This window comes from Salmo salar, chromosome ssa11 (assembly GCF_905237065.1).
Source record: "Salmo salar chromosome ssa11, Ssal_v3.1, whole genome shotgun sequence".
NCBI lineage: Eukaryota > Metazoa > Chordata > Actinopteri > Salmoniformes > Salmonidae > Salmo > Salmo salar.
The window spans coordinates 74,739,118-74,757,784 of NC_059452.1; positions in this window are offsets into that span (position 1 = coordinate 74,739,118).

The window sequence follows — 18,667 nt, forward strand, 5'->3', positions numbered from 1 at the left end:
CTTGAAGGTATACATTGTCCATAGGCAACAAGATCTATATTTAAAGAGGTAAACAAACCACTAGCTTCTCACATCACCGGAGGTGTGCGGTTATTCCCGTCAACACTCAGTTATAACAGTGTGTTATTGCGTGCATATTTTAGGGGAGTTGAAATTGCACTTAGAGTTTAGTTAGAACATCTCTACAGATAGCATAGATTGCATAGATTGCTTATCGTCATAAAGCATGGTACCGCCCAAAGTGCCGTATGAAATTTACACAATGCATTGCAGACAGTTTGCTTTGGTTAGGCTAATCAACATGAAGCAACATTGTCTACTAGTGGATAACTGAATAGCATGGTGATCTGGTCTGTGATTAAGTAATTATTTTCCCATGAAGGAAAGATGAAAGTGTGATTGAAGTCTTTAAAAAAACTTTTCCTCCATTGGTTGGTCGGGGAACTCTTTCAAGTAGATGCTAGGCGGGTCCTGACAACCATAATTGACTGGAGTGGGTCTGGTAATTGGAGTATCCTGTCCTATTAGCTATACTTGTGAAACAACTTATTTGGGCTATCTGCTTATCATTAGCGTTTGGACCCGATTTAAAAAATAAGCTTGATCCTTTACTGCTGAATATGTACAGACAATAAAGTGTGATTTGGAATCAAAGTAAAGCATCCATTGAAATGTGTCATTGACTTTGAACAAAGACATGATTTACAAAGGATGCACTTAACATGTGGTGGTTGTAGTGTTTCTCTAACCCACTCATCCTTTGTGCCACAACTATAAGCCTATAGTCTTCTGAGAAAGTGGGGTTATAGCCTTTATCAGAGTACTCATAACACTTAATCTAAGTTATTTGTCCTTTGCCCACTTCCAAAACAAACTCCTCACCCAGTGCCTATTGTGCAAGCGGTGCATTGAGTCTTCTATTTCATGTCTCATTGCAATTTTTCGGTGGGCTCCCATGTTTAGAAGTACTACGTTTTGTTTGAAAGACCCAAGGCCTCAGCTTAAATTTTCTTTCCAGCCTTGAATATGGATTCACACTGTTCCTTTAAATGCACTGCAGCCTCCACAGAGGCCATGAACAGGCTCTCATGGAGTGCTCTCAGTGTTGTGTTAGGTGTGGCTAATAAGCCAGACGCCTCACTCTCATGGTTAATTTGCAGCTGAAGCTTTACAGATTATCTGTGAAGACACACCTGCAACAGAGACACTTTGGAGATGATCTGAGGTATCACTTTTCCGCCAGATGGAACATAAGAACCCTCGCACTTTGATAGCGGAGAAGATGGCAAAGAACTATTTCATTGGGCGATGAAACAAAGACAGGTGCTGATTGACTTTCAACACACTGGGAAATTATCTATTTTAATAGATGAGTGAGACAACCTGTGCTCACGCTCAAATAAAGCCTGTATTCATGTCATGGTCCAGTGCAAATCAGACTGCCTGGTGTACTTTGTGGGGAAATTTTCATGACTGAACAAGATAAACGTTTCTATCTTGGCTTCCAGAATTATGTAATATTAGCTGTCTCCAAGTCATTTTCACAGTAGTTATTTTACTGTACATCTTCAATAATTTCATGCTATATCTAGATCAAAGCAAAAGTAAAAAAAAATAGGCCATATGTGAGATCAATAGGATCATTTGTCTTTTACCTGAAAATGCTCAAGGTGCTGCAGTAGAGGAATGGATTGAGAAACGCGGTGATATACTGTAGCACTAACGGCCCAGCTGTCTAGAAGGCCAGCATCCCGGAGACGCCTATTCACTGTTGACATCGAGACTGGTGTTTTGCGGGTACTATTTAATGAAGCTGCCAGTTGAGGACTTGTGAGGTGTCTATTTCTCAAACTAGACAGTCTAATGTACTTGTCCTCTTGCTCAGTTGTGCACCGAGGCCTCCACTCCTCTTTCTATTCTGGTGAGAGCCAGTTTGCGCTGTTCTGTGAAGGGAGTAGTACACAGCGTTGTACGAGATCTTCAATTTCTTGGCAATTTCTCGCATGAAATAGCCTTAATTTCTCAGAACAAGAATAGACTGACGAGTTTCAGAAGAAAGTTATTTCTTTCTGGCCATTTTGAGCCTGTAATCGAACCCACAAATGCTGATCCTCCAGATACTCAACTAGTCTTAAGAAGGCCAGTTGTATTGCTTCTTCAATCAGGACAACAGTTTTCAGCTGTGCTAACATAATTGCAAAAGGGTTTTCTGATGATCAATTAGCCTTTTAAAATGATAAACTTGGATTAGCTAACACAATGTGCCATTGGGCCTCTGTACGCCTATATAGATATAGCTGCCGTTTCCAGCTACAATAGTAATTTACCACATTAACAATCTACACTGTATTTCGGATCAATTTGATGTTATTTTAATGGACAAAAAATGTGATTTTCTTTAAAAAACAACTACATTTTTAAGTGACCCCAAACCTTTGAACGGTAGTGTATATATACGCTGCATTCAGAAAGTATTCAGGCCCCTTGACCTTTTACACATTTTGTTACGCTACAGCCTTATTGTAAAATGGATTTAAAAAACATCTGGGCCTCCCGAGTGACGCAGCTGTCTAAGGCACTGCATTGCAGTGCTAGAGACGTTACTACAGACCCTGGATCATTTCCGGGCTGTGCCACAACCGGCTGTGGCCGGGAGTCCTATATGACGGTGCCCTAGTGACTCCTTGTGGCGGGCCGGTGCCTGCAGGCTGACTTCGGTAGCCAGTTGAACGGTGTTTCCTCCGACACATTGGTGTGGCTGGCTTCCGGGTTAAGCTGGCGGGTGTTAAGGAGCGTGGTTAGGCGGGTCATGTTTTGGAGGACGCATGACTCCACCTTCGTCTTTCCTGAGCCCGTTGGGGAGTTGCAGCGATGAGACACGATCAAATTTGGGGAGTGTCTCGAAATTGAGCTCAGCTGCATCCTGTTTCCATTAATAATATTGAGTCCACATTTTCAGTACAACTGGTATACACGAGAGATTATTTCTCATTACTCCATTTTAACATAGAGATCATGGTAAATTACATGTTTTTCTTTGTCAGTAACTAGTTGCTTGACAAAGTCCCAAATTTCAGAAGGATAAAAAAAAACGAAATTATGCGATCTTTTACCCCTTTAGGATCTAAATTTACCCGTTATTGCCCCCAGGACACCTGTGTAATGATTATGCTGTTTAATCAGCTTCTTGATATGCCACACCTGTCAGGTGGATGGATTATCTTGGCAAAGGAGAAATGCTCACTAACAGGGATGTAAACAAATTTGTGCACAAAAACAACTTGAGAAATAAGCTTTTTGTGCGTATGGAAAATGTCAGAGCTCTTTTATTTCAGCTCATGAGACATGGAACCAAGACTTTACATGTTGCATTTATATTTGTGTTCAGTGTAAAATAAATACATTTGTGGAACTTTTATGAACTGCACTATGAGTAAGAAACTGAAACCAAGAGGATGCGACAATTTTCTTTTCTTTATTCTTTCTTTGCCCTTTTTTAATTACTTTGATATCATATGACCTCTAATTTCTACTCGAGTCTCTTTATGGCCACAATTTATGTGCCTTCTATTGCACCATTTAACACTCCATTAAAAAGCACTCTCCCCACCACTCTGAATGTGTGAATGTCTTTTTCAATTATTACAATGCAAGAACGGCAAGTAGCGTTAGGCTCGTTCGATAAATACTGTGTGAGCGGTATTGGCTTACCTCTACATGTAAAGAGAGAGAGTGAGTAGAGACGGTATGCGAGAAAAACAAAACTAAGTGGGAAGAACAAATGGCTGTGAACTCCATATGAAAATGGGATTCAATTTTGAAGTGTGAATTTGAAAGGGTACATCAGGCTTAGAATGGTTATAGCACCTTTATAGGGACAATATAACTTGATACAAGCATTGGTTTGATCTAATGAGGATGTCCAACACCTGTAATGCACTATAGACACATGACACGTTTATAGTGCAAATGTACGGTATCGCATCATAATGTTCAAAATATACTGCTTTTTAGATCTTACTGTGCTTCCTGAAAGTATCACCACAGGCGTGTGTGTCAGAGAGAGAGAGAGAGAGAGAGAGAGAGAAAAAAAAGGCCAAACCCATTTCGATAAGGCAGCAATCCCACACGGCGAGCACAGCGGGTTATCTGCAAACGCTCTGTCCTTGTGAACACAAAGCGATTATGCTGAAGACGTGACAAACGTTTAGCCAACATGTCCTGGCTTCTCTCTCGCACGAGCTACCGCTAGCCTCAAGGCTACGGCAGTCGAACAAATAAAGTAAAAACAGAGAATTACATTGAGACAAAGCCCTTAGGTAGGGAGGTGTTCAATGTCTAGATTAAGTAGCCCAGTAGTAGGGTTGTTGCTTCTATTCTAGGGGAATAAGAAGGGGTAAAAGTCAATTGAATTTCTTCCCGGTACGGGGACCTCTTATGTGTGCACGCGATTTACAATTTTTTTGGTGTTCCTAGAAATACATATAGAATCCCTATTCATTTAATAGGATCTCTATGGGCCTAATAGTAAAGATTTGTCCTTTAACTTTTAAAATGCATTAGCTTACCTTTTAATGTGGCATAAACAAAACCAGTCATAAAGTGTAAATAAAGCCTTGCTCACCAGAATAAAGGCAACAATCTAGTTGACATCGGTAAAGTTCTCTTTATTTCTGCTTTTCTCACGGAGCGAGGACATTAAGGGACCAGGGAGATTTCCAAATGACATCTGTTGGACCGGGTTTAAAGGAAATGAAAAGCTGTGAAAACGATTCGACAAGTTTCTGATAGTATTTCAGTTTGTCTTGAATGCATATTTTATGTGGTTGAAAATGAAATACTGGAAGGCCCGCACACTGTTTAAACTCACAATTCACTGCTTTATTGACTACGTTTCAATGGATCTTGTGCTGACATCCAAAAATATACACAATTTCACCTCACATGACCTTTACGCATATTTTATTTATTTCACCTTTATTTAACCAGGTAGGCAAGTTGAGAACAAGTTCTCATTTACAATTGCGACCTGGCCAAGATAAAGCAAAGCAGTTCGACAACATACAACAACACAGAGTTACACATGGAGTAAAACAAATATACAGTCAATAATACAGTAGAAAAATAAGTCTATGTACGATGTGAGCAAATGAGGTGAGATAAGGGAGATAAAGGCAAAAAAGGCCATGGTGGCAAAGTAAATACAATATAGCAAGTAAAACACTGGAATGGTAGATTTGTAGTAGAAGAAAGTGCAAAGTAGAAATAGAGATAATGGGGTGCAAAGGAGCAAAATAAAATAAATACAGTAGGGGAAGAGGTAGTTGTTTGGGCTAAATTATAGATGGGCTATGTACAGGTGCAGTGATCTGTGAACTGCTCTGACAGCTGGTGATTAAAGCTAGTGAGGTAGATAAGCGTTTCCAGTTTCAGAGATTTTTGTAGTTCGTTCCAGTCATTGGCAGCAGAGAACTGGAAAGAGAGACGGCCAAAGGAGGAATTGGCTTTGGGGGTGACCAGAGAGATATACCTGCTGGAGCACGTGCTACAGGTGGGTGCTGCTATGGTGACCAGTGAGCGGAGATAAGGGGGGACTTTACCTAGTAGGGGGTTTGGCGACGATTATGAAGCGAAGGCCAGCCAACGAGAGCGTACAGGTCGCAGTGGTGGGTAGTATATGGGGCTTTGGTGACAAAACGGATGGCACTGTGATAGACTGCATCCAGTTTGTTGAGTAGGGTATTGGAGGCTATTTTGTAAATGACATCGCCGAAGTCGAGGATCGGTAGGATGGTCAGTTTTACTAGGGTATATTTGGCAGCATGAATGAAGGATGCTTTGTTGTGAAATAGGAAGCCAATTCTTGATTTAACTTTGGATTGGAGATGTTTGATGTGACTCTGGAAAGAGAGTTTACAGTCTAACCAGACACCTAGGTATTTGTAGTTGTCCACATATTCTAAGTCAGAACCGTCCAGAGTAGTGATGCTGGACGGACGGGCAGGTGCAGGCAGCGATCGGTTGAAGAGCATGCATTTGGTTTTACTTGTATTTAGGAGCAGTTGGAGGCCACGGAAGGAGAGTTGTATGGCATTGAAGCTCGTCTGGAGGGTTGTTAACACAGTGTCCAAAGAAGGGCCAGAAGTATACAGAATGGTGTCGTCTGCGTAGAGGTGGATCAGAGACTCACCAGCAGCAAGAGCGACATCATTGATGTATACAGAGAAAAGAGTTGGCCCAAGAATTGAACCCTGTGTCACCCCCATAGAGACTGCCAGAGGTCCGGACAACAGGCCTCCGATTTGACACACTGAACTCTATCAGAGAAGTAGTTGGTGAACCAGGCGATGCAATCATTAGAGAAACCAAGGCTATTGAGTCTGCTGATGAGGATGTGATGATTGACAGAGTCGAAAGCTTTGGCCAGGTCAATGAAAACGGCAGCACAGTATTGTTTCTTATCGATGGCGGTCACGATATTGTTTAGGACCTTGAGCGTGGTTGAGGTGCACCCATGACCAGCTCTGAAACCAGATTGCATAGCGGAGAAGGTGCGGTTGGATTCGAAATGGTCGGTAATCTGTTTGTTGACTTGGCTTTCGAAGACCTTAGAAAGGCAGGGTAGGATGGATATAGGTCTGTAGCAATTTGGGTCAAGAGTATCCCCTCCTTTGAAGAGGGGGATGACAGCAGCTGCTTTCCAATCTATGGGGATCTCAGACGACACGAAAGAGAGGTTGAACAGGCTAGTAATAGGGGTTGCAATAATTTCGGCAGATAATTTTAGAAAGAAAGGGTCCAGGTTGTCTAGCCCGGCTGATTTGTAGGGGTCCAGATTTTGCAGCTCTTTCAGAACATCAGCTGAATGGATTTGGGAGAAAGAGAAAATGGGGAAGGCTTGGGCGAGTAGCTGTGGGGGGTGCAGTGCTGTTGACTGCAGTAGGGGTAGCCAGGTGGAAAGCATGGCCAGCCGTAGAAAATGCTTATTGAAATTCTCAATTATAGTGGGTTTATCGGTGGTGACAGAGTTTCCTATCCTCAGTGCAGTGGACAGTTGGGAGGAGGTGTTCTTATTCTCCATGGACTTGACAATGTCCCAGAACTTTTTTGAATTTGTGTTGCAGGAAGCAAATTTCTGCTTGAAAAAGCTAGCCTTAGCTTTTCTAACTGCCTGTGTATAGTGGTTTCTAACTTCCCTGAAAAGTTCCATATCACGGGGGCTGTTAGATGCTAATGCAGAACGCCATAGGATGTTTTTGTGTTGGTTAAGGGCAGTCAGTTCTGGAGAGAACCAAGGGCTATATCTGTTCCTGGTTCTAAATTTCTTGAATGGGGCATGCTTATTTAAGATGGTGAGGAAGGCATTTAAAAAAAATAACCAGGCATCCTCTACTGGCGGGATGAGGTCAATATCCTTCCAGGATACCAGGGCCAGGTCGATTAGAAAGGCTTGCTCGCTGAAATGTTTCAGGGAGCATTTGACAGTGATGAGTGGAGGTTGTTTGACCGCTGACTCATTACGGATGCAGGCAATGAGGCAGTGATCTCTGAGATCTTGGTTGAAAACAGCAGAGGTGTATTTAGAGGACAAATTGGTTAGGATGATATCTATGAGGGTGCCAGTGTTTATGGCTTTGGGGTGGTACCTGGTGGGTTCATTAATAATTTGTGTGAGATTGAGGGCGTCAAGCTTGGATTGTAGGATGGCTGGGGTGTTAAGCATGTCCCAGTTTAGGTCACCTAGTAGCACGAGCTCTGAAGATAGATGGGGGGCAATCAGTTCACATATGGTGTCCAGAGCACAGCTGGGGGCCAAGGGTGGTCTATAGCAGGCGGCAACGGTGAGAGACTTGTTTTTAGAGAGATGGATTTTTAAAAGTAGAAGTTCAAATTGTTTGGGTACAGACCTGGATAGTAGGACAGAACTCTGCAGGCTATCTCTGCAGTAGATTGCAACACCGCCCCCTTTGGCCGTTCTATCTTGTCTGAAAACGTTGTAGTTAGGGATCAAGACTGGTGGACTTCCTAAGCCAGGATTCAGACACGGCTAGGACATCCGAGTTGGCAGAGTGTGCTAAAGCAGTGAATAAAACAAACTTAGGGAGGAGGCTTCTAATGTTAACATGCATGAAACCAAGGCTATTACGGTTACAGAAGTCATCAAAAGAGAGCGCCTGGGGAGTAGGAGTGGAGCTAGGCACTGCAGGGCCTGGATTCACCTCTACATCACCAAAGGAAGAGAGAAGTATGAGGATAAGGGTACGGCTAAAAGGTATAAGAATTGGTCGTCTGTGACGTCCGGAATAGAGAGAAAAAGGAGCAGGTTTCTGGGGGCGATAAAATGGTATAATGTACATGGTATAATGTACAGACAAAGGTATGGAAGGATATGAGTACAGTGGAGGTAAACCTAGGCATTTAGTGATGATGAGAGAGATATTGTCTCTAGAAACATCATTGAAACCAGAAGATGTCATAGCATGTGTGGGTGGAGGAACTGGGAGGTTGGATAAGGTATAATGAGCAGGGCTAGTGGTTCTACAGTGAAATAAGCCAATAAACACTAACCAGAACAGCAATGGACAAGTCATATTGACATTAAGGAGAGGCATGCTTAGCCGAGTGATCAAAGGGTCCAGTGAGAGTTAGATAGCTAGCTGAGCCATAGGTAGCAAGCTGGTAGAAGATGGAGGGAGGTCTGTTTTTAGCCACCTCGTGCGATTCCGTCTGTAGATTAGTGAGGTTCCGTGTGGTAGGGGGCAAAATAGTTAGTTATAGTGGCCCAAGAAAATTGTCCGATAGACCTATTCAGATAGCAGCCGATGAGACAGCTAACGATTAGCGGGCCGCAGATGGGCATTCGGGTTACGTCACGACGGAGGGGCCAGTTAGATAACTCCCGCGGGCAGATAACGTTGGTGGTCCAGTCATGAAGGCCCGATGGGGCTCCGCATCGGCAGTAAAACGGGTCCGGATAGGTGATTGTAGCCCAGGAGAGGCTGATGGAACTCTTCAGCTGGCTAGCTCCGGAATAGCCCAGGAGTGGCTGATGAAACTCTTCAGCTGGCTAGGTCCGGAATAATTTATGTTAACTCCGGGACCTACGTTGCCAATAGTCACTCAGGTAGCACCTAGCTAGCTGCAAGATCCAGGTGTAAATGTCCAGAGCCTGCGGTAGAAATCCGGGGATATGGATATGACGCATGGTGGGTGTGCACAATTGCGCCTCAAGTGGTGAAGTCTGGTGGTGACGTAGCACCTTCCTACTGTAGACAATGTGCCGGATGGTAATTACAGATGTGGTCAATGTACCCAGTGTAACTTTACAAACAAATGCACAATGTTGAATCAACCTATCACGGGCAATTCCATTAAGATTCAGGGCATCATTACGTGTTCCACACAAAATGTGGTTTACCTGATCAGGTGTATTTGTGGTCTATGCTACAGTATGTAGGAGAAACAAAATGTGCTCTGAAAACAAGGATAAAGAACACAGGAGTAATATCAGGACTCTTGACCAGAGAAAACCTGTGGCTGCTCATTTCATGGAGGCTCGTCAAATAAGCTCTCTGAGATACATTGGTATCGAACGTGTTAAGACACTGGGGGGATACTGATAATCTATTGTATTGGATTCAATATGATATTTGCTCAATTTAGTTTAAAAAAAAGTCCAAGATGGCGTAATAGTGCAGACGTGGTTTGTCGTCCTCTCGTTTACTTTTTGTATGTTTCAATCTCTTTTCCATTTTTAAATTAAATATACCATCTGGAAACTCGCCTCACTCAATGTGACACGGATCAGCAATAAACATTTTTTTTACCTTATAGCCTGAACCTCCATAAGAGGCTAGCCATCAGAAGCTAACCAGCTTATTAGCTACTAGCTATTTAGTCAGTGTTAGCCACTGCTAGCGGCCTTTACCTTCTGCACAGGCACCAGCCATTTTTTTAGCCTGGATAATACCTGCCAGCCTCCGACTGTTTTTCTCCACTACAATGCCAGATTCCTGCCGTAAACCCTGGAACATTACTCCTGATCATCACAGCTAGCTAGCTGCCACCGAGTGACCCAGCCCCGAAGCTAGCCCTGAGCCAGGCCCACCTCCCGGTCTACTCTGATCACCCAGCTACTCAGCCGATGCCTCCCGGACTCTTCCCCCAACACGGCTAGAATCCACTACTCCACCGGATGCTTGCCGTAAGCTCTGGGCCTTTGCATAGGATCATCGCTGCTAGCTAGCTGCTACCGAGTGGCTAATGCCCCTGCCCCGAAGCTAGCACCAGTTAGCCGCGAGCCAGGCGCATCTCCCGGCTAGCAAACGAAATTACTACAACTACAATACCTTTTTGCCATCTGGCCCGGAGCCTTTTACCACCACAACTGGTCCGCAGATGTAATTCCATCCGCTGTGCCCTCTGTGTGTAGTTAACCGACCCTCTCTGCCCATTCATCACCATTTTACCTGTTGTTGTTGTCTTAGCTGATTAGCTGTTGTTGTCTTACCTGTTGTTGTCTTAGCTAGCTCTCCCAATCAACACCTGTGATTGCTTTATGCCTCGCTTTATGTCTCTCTAAAATGTCAATATGCCTTATATACTGTTGTTTCGGATAGTTATCATTGTTTTAGTTTAGTTCACCACCGATAAATCCAATGACAAGCGAAAATGTTAATAAGCATTTCTCTACGGCTGGCCATGCTTTCCTCCTGGCTACCCCAACTCCGGCCAACAGCTCCGCACCCCCCGCAGCTACTTGCCCGAGCCTCCCCAGCTTCTCCTTCAACCAAATCCAGATAGCAGATGTTCTGAAAGAGCTGCAAAACCTGGACCCGTACAATTCAGCTGGGCTAGACAATCTGGACCCTCTCTTTCTAAAATTATCCGCCACCATTGTTGCAACCCCTATTGCCAGTCTGTTCAACTTCTCTTTCGTATCGTCCGAGATCCCTGAAGATTGGAAAGCTGCCGCGGTCATCCCCCTCTTCAAAGGGGGTGACACTCTAGACCCAAACTGTTATAGACCTATATCTATCCCGCCCTGCCTTTCTAGTCTTCGAAAGCCAAGTTAATAAACAGATCACTGACCATTTCGAATCCCACCGTACCTTCTCCGCTGTGCAATCCGGTTTCCGAGATGGTCACGGGTGCACCTCAGCCACGCTCAAGGTACTAAACGATATCATAACCGCCATCGATAAAAGACAGTACCGTGCAGCCGTCTTCATTGACCTGGCCAAGGCTTTCGACTCTGTCAATCACCGTATTCTTATCGGCAGACTCAATTGCCTTGGTTTCTCAAATGACTGCCTCACCTGGTTTAACAACTACTTCGCAGACAGAGTTCAGTGTGTCAAATCGGAGGGCCTGTTGTCCGGACCTCTGGCAATCTCTATGCGGGTACCACATGGTGCAATTATCGGGCCGACTCTCTTCTCTGTATATATCAACGATGTCGCTCTTGCTGCAGGTGATTCCCTGATCCACCTCTACGCAGACGACACCATTCTGTATACTTCTGGCCCTTCTTTGGACACTGTCTTAACTAACCTCCAAACCAGCTTCAATGCCATACAACACTCCTTCCGTGGCCTCCAACCGCTCTTAAACACTAGTAAAACCAAATGCATGCTTTTCAACCATTCGCTGCCCACATCCGATCGCCGGACTAGCATCACTACTCTGGACGGTTCTGACCTAGAATATGTGGACAACTACAAATACCTAGGTGTCTGGCTAGACTGTATACTCTCCTTCCAGACTCATATCAAACATCTCCAATCCAAAATCAAATCTAGAATCGGCTTTCTATTTCGCAACAAAGCCTCCACTCACGCTAACAAACTTATCCTAGTAAAACTGACTATCCTACCGATCCTCGACTTCGGCAATGTCATCTACAAAATAGCTTCCAATACTCTAATCAGCAAACTGGATGCAGTCTATCACAGGGCCATCCGTTTTGTTACCAAAGCCCCTTATACCACCCACCACTGCGACCTGTATGCTCTAGTCAGCTGGCCCTCGCTACATATTCGTCGCCAGACCTACTAGCTCCAGGTCATCTATAAGTCTCTGCTAGGTAACGCTCCGCCTTATCTCAGTTCACTTGTCACGATAACAACACCCACCCGTAGCACGCACTCCAGTAGGTATGTCTCACTGGTCATCCCCAAAGCCAACACCTCTTTGGCCTCCTTTCCTTCCAGTTCTCTGCTGCCAGTGACTGGAACGAATTGCAAAAATTGCTGAAGCTGGAGACTTATATTTCCCTCACTAACTTTAAACATCAGCTATCTGAGCAGATAACCGATCGCTGCAGCTATACATAGTCCATCTGTAAATAGTCCATCCAATCTACCTTCCTCATCCCCATATTGTTTTTATTTACTTTTCTGCTCTTTTGCACACCAGTATCACTACTTGCACATCGTCATCTGCTCATCTATCACTCCAGTGTTAATCGGCTAAATTGTAATTAATTTGCTACTATGGCCTATTTATTGCCTTACCAGCTCACACTATTTGCACACTGTATATAGACTTTCTTTTTTTTCTATTGTGTTATTGACTGTACGCTTGTTTATTCCATGTGTAACTCTGTGTTGTTGTTTGTGTCGCACTGCTTTGCTTTATCTTGGCCAGGTCGCAGTTGTAAATAAGAACGTGTTCTCAACTAGCTTACCTGGTTAAATAAAGGTGAACTAAAAAAATATAAAAATAAATAGTTATTTTAACAACCAGTTAAATCCAATAGCCCCAAAAAATGCAAGACGCATGTTTCAAAATTAGGCAATACATTTGCATTATCCATCAAACTTTACCATTAAAAAAAAATGATTCCATCCCATGTGTGATCATTGAGGACATCTTTCACCATCATTGATATATTTTATATTTGAGATTCTTCAAAGTAGCCATCCTTTGTCTTGATGACAGTGTCGTGTCTTTACTATGGATTACGTGATATATGACATGTTATTTTATCAAATCAATTCTCTTTAATTAATATTACCTGATTACTTGTCATGTAAATGTCATTAACTAGGAATTCGGGGGCACCATGGAAGAATGTTTATAGAGCTGTTGCCTTCCGAATAAACTCTTAAAGACCTGGTAATCTTTTATATCAATAGCAGTCAATTATTAATCGTCACCTTATTCAGTCTCATCTGAATGTCATAATATTCTTGGTTATCTTCACGAACCCTGGCTAACAAGTTGAAATCAGCAATACAACATTTGGTTTAATTATTTATTTACTAAATATTCACACAGATCATACATTGATTACTAATTATGTCATAAAAGAAAATGTCCCTAGCGGACGAAACTGATATGACGGGTGGTTACACAAAGAAAGTGGGTTGGGTTTGAATGAAGGAGCGGGAAGACTGAGGAACAAAAGGATTGGGTCTCTATCGGAACTTATGAAGCTATGCAATCGTAAATACAGAATCTTATGCATTCTAAATAACTGCCCATTCGAAAAAGGAAAATGCAATAAATATATTTACTCTGAGCTGTGCTTCGATAGATTGGTCGAAGATGGAAGGCTGGGTTGCCCAGTAGAGATCTCTCCTGTCCTTTGAAGAATATGGTAGAACGGGAACTTTGTAGTGCCCTGTCGTCTGGTTGTAGAACACATACGTTTTAGTACCCTGTTGTCTGGTGGTAGAATGGATACGACGTAGCACTCTGTCATTCCGAAGAGATTCTCCGTCCCTTCCCAGGCCACGCACGTCCACAGCTGCTGCTGATAACTCGACGCCCAGGATGTATCACTTCTTTAGTGAATAAGAGTTCAAAGTTCATACCAAGTTTCCGTACTATAAACTCATGCTATATTCTGGCTGGTATAGTCAAAATTCATCCTTCCAGCGTGTCGATCGTCACCTCCACGTTGAAATTCGCCCTTTGAAACGTATGGACATCAGTCCTCACGTCATCAGGAACACAATGTTAATTTCGTTAGGTTGTAGTCATTCAACCATTCACAACCAGAGCTCACGCTGAGGTTGGCTTAGTTCTGTAGTTGATATTAGCCCTTTTAAACATATGGACAGCAGTCCTCACGACATCGGGAACACAAGAGGTTGATTTTTGTCAATGGGCTTTTTGTCTTCTGCCAAAGTCGATGCCCCTCCTTGTTCGAGTGGTGGTCGACATCACCGGTCTTCTAGCCATCACTGATCCATTTTTCATTATCCATTGGTTTTGTCTTGTTTTCACACACACCTGTTTCCAATCCCATTCATTACCTGTTGTGTGTTTAACCCTCTGTTTCCCCTCATGTCCTTGTCCGAGATTGCTTGAATTTATTTTGTGTCGTGTATTTTGTGGTAGTGAGCTACGGGTATTGTTGCCCATGTTATTTTATGTACATTTTGGTTTTGGAGTTCATTGTTTGTTTATTATTTTATTAAAACAACTCCAGTGATACCAAGTTGGTTTCTCCTGCGCCTGACTTCCCTGCCTCCTACACACATGGCGATGACACTTTTGTAGTGGGGGAGAGAAGGGCGTGTTTCATAGTTCACAACCGATGCCTGGGCGGGGCCACTGAGTGAGCATAGTTCACTTATGAAAACAATTCTCTCATTTAGAAGCTAAAATTACATTTCATCTTTTCACAAATAGTTTCATATTTAAACATTTAAATTGCACAGCAATTCCATGTGTAGATTTTCCAAGATAGACTTTATGTCGTCCTATCCTCAGTAATAATGTCTCAGATTACAACTGATCTCACATCATATTCTTTAACCTGTTTGGGATAGGGGGCAGTATTTTCACGGCCGGATAAAACACATACCCAATTTAATCTGGTTACTACTCCTGCCCAGAAACTAGAATATGCATATAATTAGTAGATTTGGATAGAAAACACTCTAAAGTTTCTAAAACTGTTTGAATGGAATCTGTGAGTATAACAGAACTCATATGGCAGGCCAAAACCTGAGAAGATTCCATACAGGAAGCGCCCTGTCTGACAATTTGTTCTCCTTCTAGGGCATCTCTATCAAAAATACAGCATCTCTGCTGTAACGTGACATTTTCTAAGGCTTCTGTTGGCTCTCAGAAGGCACCAGAAAGTGGAATGACGTCTCTCCAGTCTCTGGGCGAAAAACAGGAGGAGTTTTTGTGAGTGGTCAGGCAGGGAACAATGACACTGGAGTGCGCATGCACGAGACGACTCCATGTTTTTCTTTCAGTCTATGAATGAATATAACGTCGCCCGGTTGGAATATTATCGCTATTTTACGAGAAAAATAGCATAAAAATTTATTTTAAACAGCGTTTGACATGCTTCGAAGTACGGTAATGGAATATTTTGATTTTTTTTGTCACGAAATGCACCGGCGCGTCACCCTTCGGATAGTGACCTCAACGCATGAACAAAACGGAGCTATTTCAATATAACTATGGATTATTTCGAACCAAAACAACATTTGTTGTTGAAGTAAAAGTCCTGGGAGTGCATTCTGACAAAGAACAGGAAAGGTAATCCAATTTTTCTTATAGTAATTCTGAGTTTAGTGAGCACCAAACTTGGTGGGTGTCAAATTAGCTAGCCTGTGATGGCCGAATGTGCTTTCGCCGAAAAGCTATTTTAAAATCTGACACCGTGATTGCATAAAGGAGTTCTGTATCTATAAATCTTAAAATAATTGTTATGTTTTTTGTAAACGTTTATTGTGAGTAATTTAGTAAATTCACCGGAAGTTTGTGGTGGGTATGCTAGGTCTGAACATCACATGCTAATGTGAAAATCAGTTTTTTGATATAAATATGAACTTGATTGAACAAAGCATACATTTATCGTTAACCTAATGTCATAAATGTGCTGCATTTAGCTGTGGTTTTGGTTTTTGTGACATATATGCTTGCTCTGAAAATGGCTGTGTGATTTATTTTTGGCAGGGTACTCTCCTGACATAATCTAATGTTTTGCTTTCGCTGTAAAGCCTTTTTGAAATCTGACAATGTGGTTATATTAACGAGAGTCTTGTCTTTAAAATGGTGTAAAATAGTCATATGTTTGAGAAATTGAAGTTATAGCATTTTTAACCTTTTGGGCTCACCCTAGGATAGGGGGCGCCACAGCGCATTTTGAAAAATAAATGGTGCCCATTTTCAACGGGCTACTAATCAAACTCAGAAGCTAGGATATGCATATATATTAATTCCCGTGGATAGAAAACACCCTAAAGTTTCTAAAACTGTTTGAATGGTGTCTGTGAGTATAACAGAACTCATATGGCAGTCAAAACCCCGAGACCGATTGAAACAGGAAGTGGAATTCTGAATTGTGGACTCAACTTCACATCTTTCCCTATTAATCACACCGTTAGCTATCGTTCATTGAGCACTTTCTATTGCTTCCACTAGATGTCCCCAGTCTTTACAAAGTGTTTTGAGCCTTCTACTGTCGAAACTGAATGAATGAGACGCTGTGGAAATTGGTCACAGGGGGAGGGCCATCACCATTATGACGCCGGCGGCCCTGTCTACCCCCTCCTTTCGAAACGTTTTGAAACACAATACAATCGTCCCCCTCGAATGTTATTGGCTCTCTTGTTGAAACAGGCCCTGAAGATTTATGTTATACATCGTTTGACATGTTTGAACGAACCTAAATGGGGGAAAAATGTTATTTTTCGAAACCGCTGTCTCGTGCCCGACGGAGCATTTGGATACAGCCTTCAGACGCGCTAACAACAGCAAGCTAATGGAACATAAAGGATGGACTTTTTCGACCGAAAATACATTTGTTGTGGACCTGGGATTCCTGGAAGTGCTTTCTGATGAAGACAACTAAAGGTAAGGGATTATTGACAATAGTATACAAGATTAGATGTGATATGCGATTGTTCCAAGATGGCGCCGAGCTGGAATTACTAGCTAATTTTCTGAGTATCGCATCCCCTTTTATCGCAAAGTGTGATTACCCAGTAAAGTTATTTTTAAATCTGGTATGACAGGTGCTTTCAAGAGATATTCATCTATAAATCTTAGAATGACAATATTACATTTTAAAAATGTTTTCGAATAGTAATTCAGTAAATTGTAGCACTGTTTCCCGGGATGCATTTGAGGGAAAATAGTTAGTCAACGTCATGTAAAATGCTGTTTTTATATATAAATATGAACTTTATTGAACAAAAGAATGCATGCATTTTGTAACATGATGTCCTAGGTGTGTCATCTGATGAAGTTTGTAAAAGGTTAGTGCTGTATTTAGCTGTTTTTTGGTTATTTGTGATGCATGTGGTTGGTCGGAAAATGGCTATGTTGCTACTTTTACCATGTACTCCTCTAACATAATCTAATGTTTTGTTTTTCCTGTAAAACCGTTTTGAAATCGGACGACGTGGGTCGATTCAGGAGAGGTGTATCTATAAAACGATATGAGACAGTCCTATATTTGAAAAAAAATATATTAAATTTCGTTATGCTAATGTCGCTAGGAGTTTTTCGCTGGATGCTGATCCCGCTTACGGGACGAGACGCTCAAGATTAAGGTATTTGTATTTCGCGCCACGCTCATTGGATATTAGTGAGGCATTCTGCTTGGTGAGGCGTTCCGCTAGCGGAACATCTGTCCCTAACAGGTTTAAGTACCAAGGGATATTTTCAACTGGTTGGATTACCGAAATATGGTTCCGTTCCCAACCTTTTGATGTTACCAGACTCTCTCTATGTTAACAAAGGGCTTTCCAAGAGTCCAATCTGTAGAGTAGAGAGAGAAAAGGGGGAAAGGTATTTATGGAGGTCATTAACCTCACCAACAGGGCAACGTCATGACAGTCCCCCCTTGTTGGGTTCGATCTTGCGATTAACCTGCACGTTGCAAACCAACATAACAATTACCGTGGGTTGTCCTGGTTGTGGACCATCGTTGTGGTTCCCCTCTGGTGGTTGACCCGGGTAGGGTTTCTGCCAATGAAGAAGTCCGCTCCAAGGCTGGGCAGCAGATGTCCAGTTGGTGATCGCTTTTGCAGTCCCCCCTCTGGTGGTCTACCTTGGTAGGGTTTTTGGAAGCTGCAAAGCATCACAGGAATGGCCAGGGGATGTCCGGGTTGAGGAACCGGGTTGCGGACCAAAGTTGCATTACCCCTCTGGTGGTCGACCCGGGTAGGATGTCTGCAAATGAAGAAGTCCGCTCCAAGGTTGGGCAGGGGATGTCCGGATTAGGATCTCCGTTCCGGACCCGTCGTCTGGTCGTCCAGACTGGAAGATCTGGGCAGTAACTTAGGCAGATGTTAACAACGCACCACATGAAATATATCATTACATTTCCTCACAAATAAGCGGTGGTGTGGCACTAACTGACGGTTGTATGGGGAAGTTGTTTATGGCTCCATCACTTTCTAAGTGTCGAAGAAAATGAAACAAAATAAATGAAAGCATACACAAAACAAAATATAGTTATGCCACATTAATCATCTAATTGGACTGTATTCTATATACGTCCATGGTCTTGGCAAAATGACCCTATCATGGCATTGTCTAATGTCATATCTAGGGCTTTCCTAATTTGCGGTGTGTTGCTTAGGGCACTATCCTAAGTTGATAACTACATAAGTCTACAGCTGTAAGGCACTAGTTTTGGGCAGTCTACAGGGACTTCTGGGAAGAAAACTGGTGATTACTGTAGCTG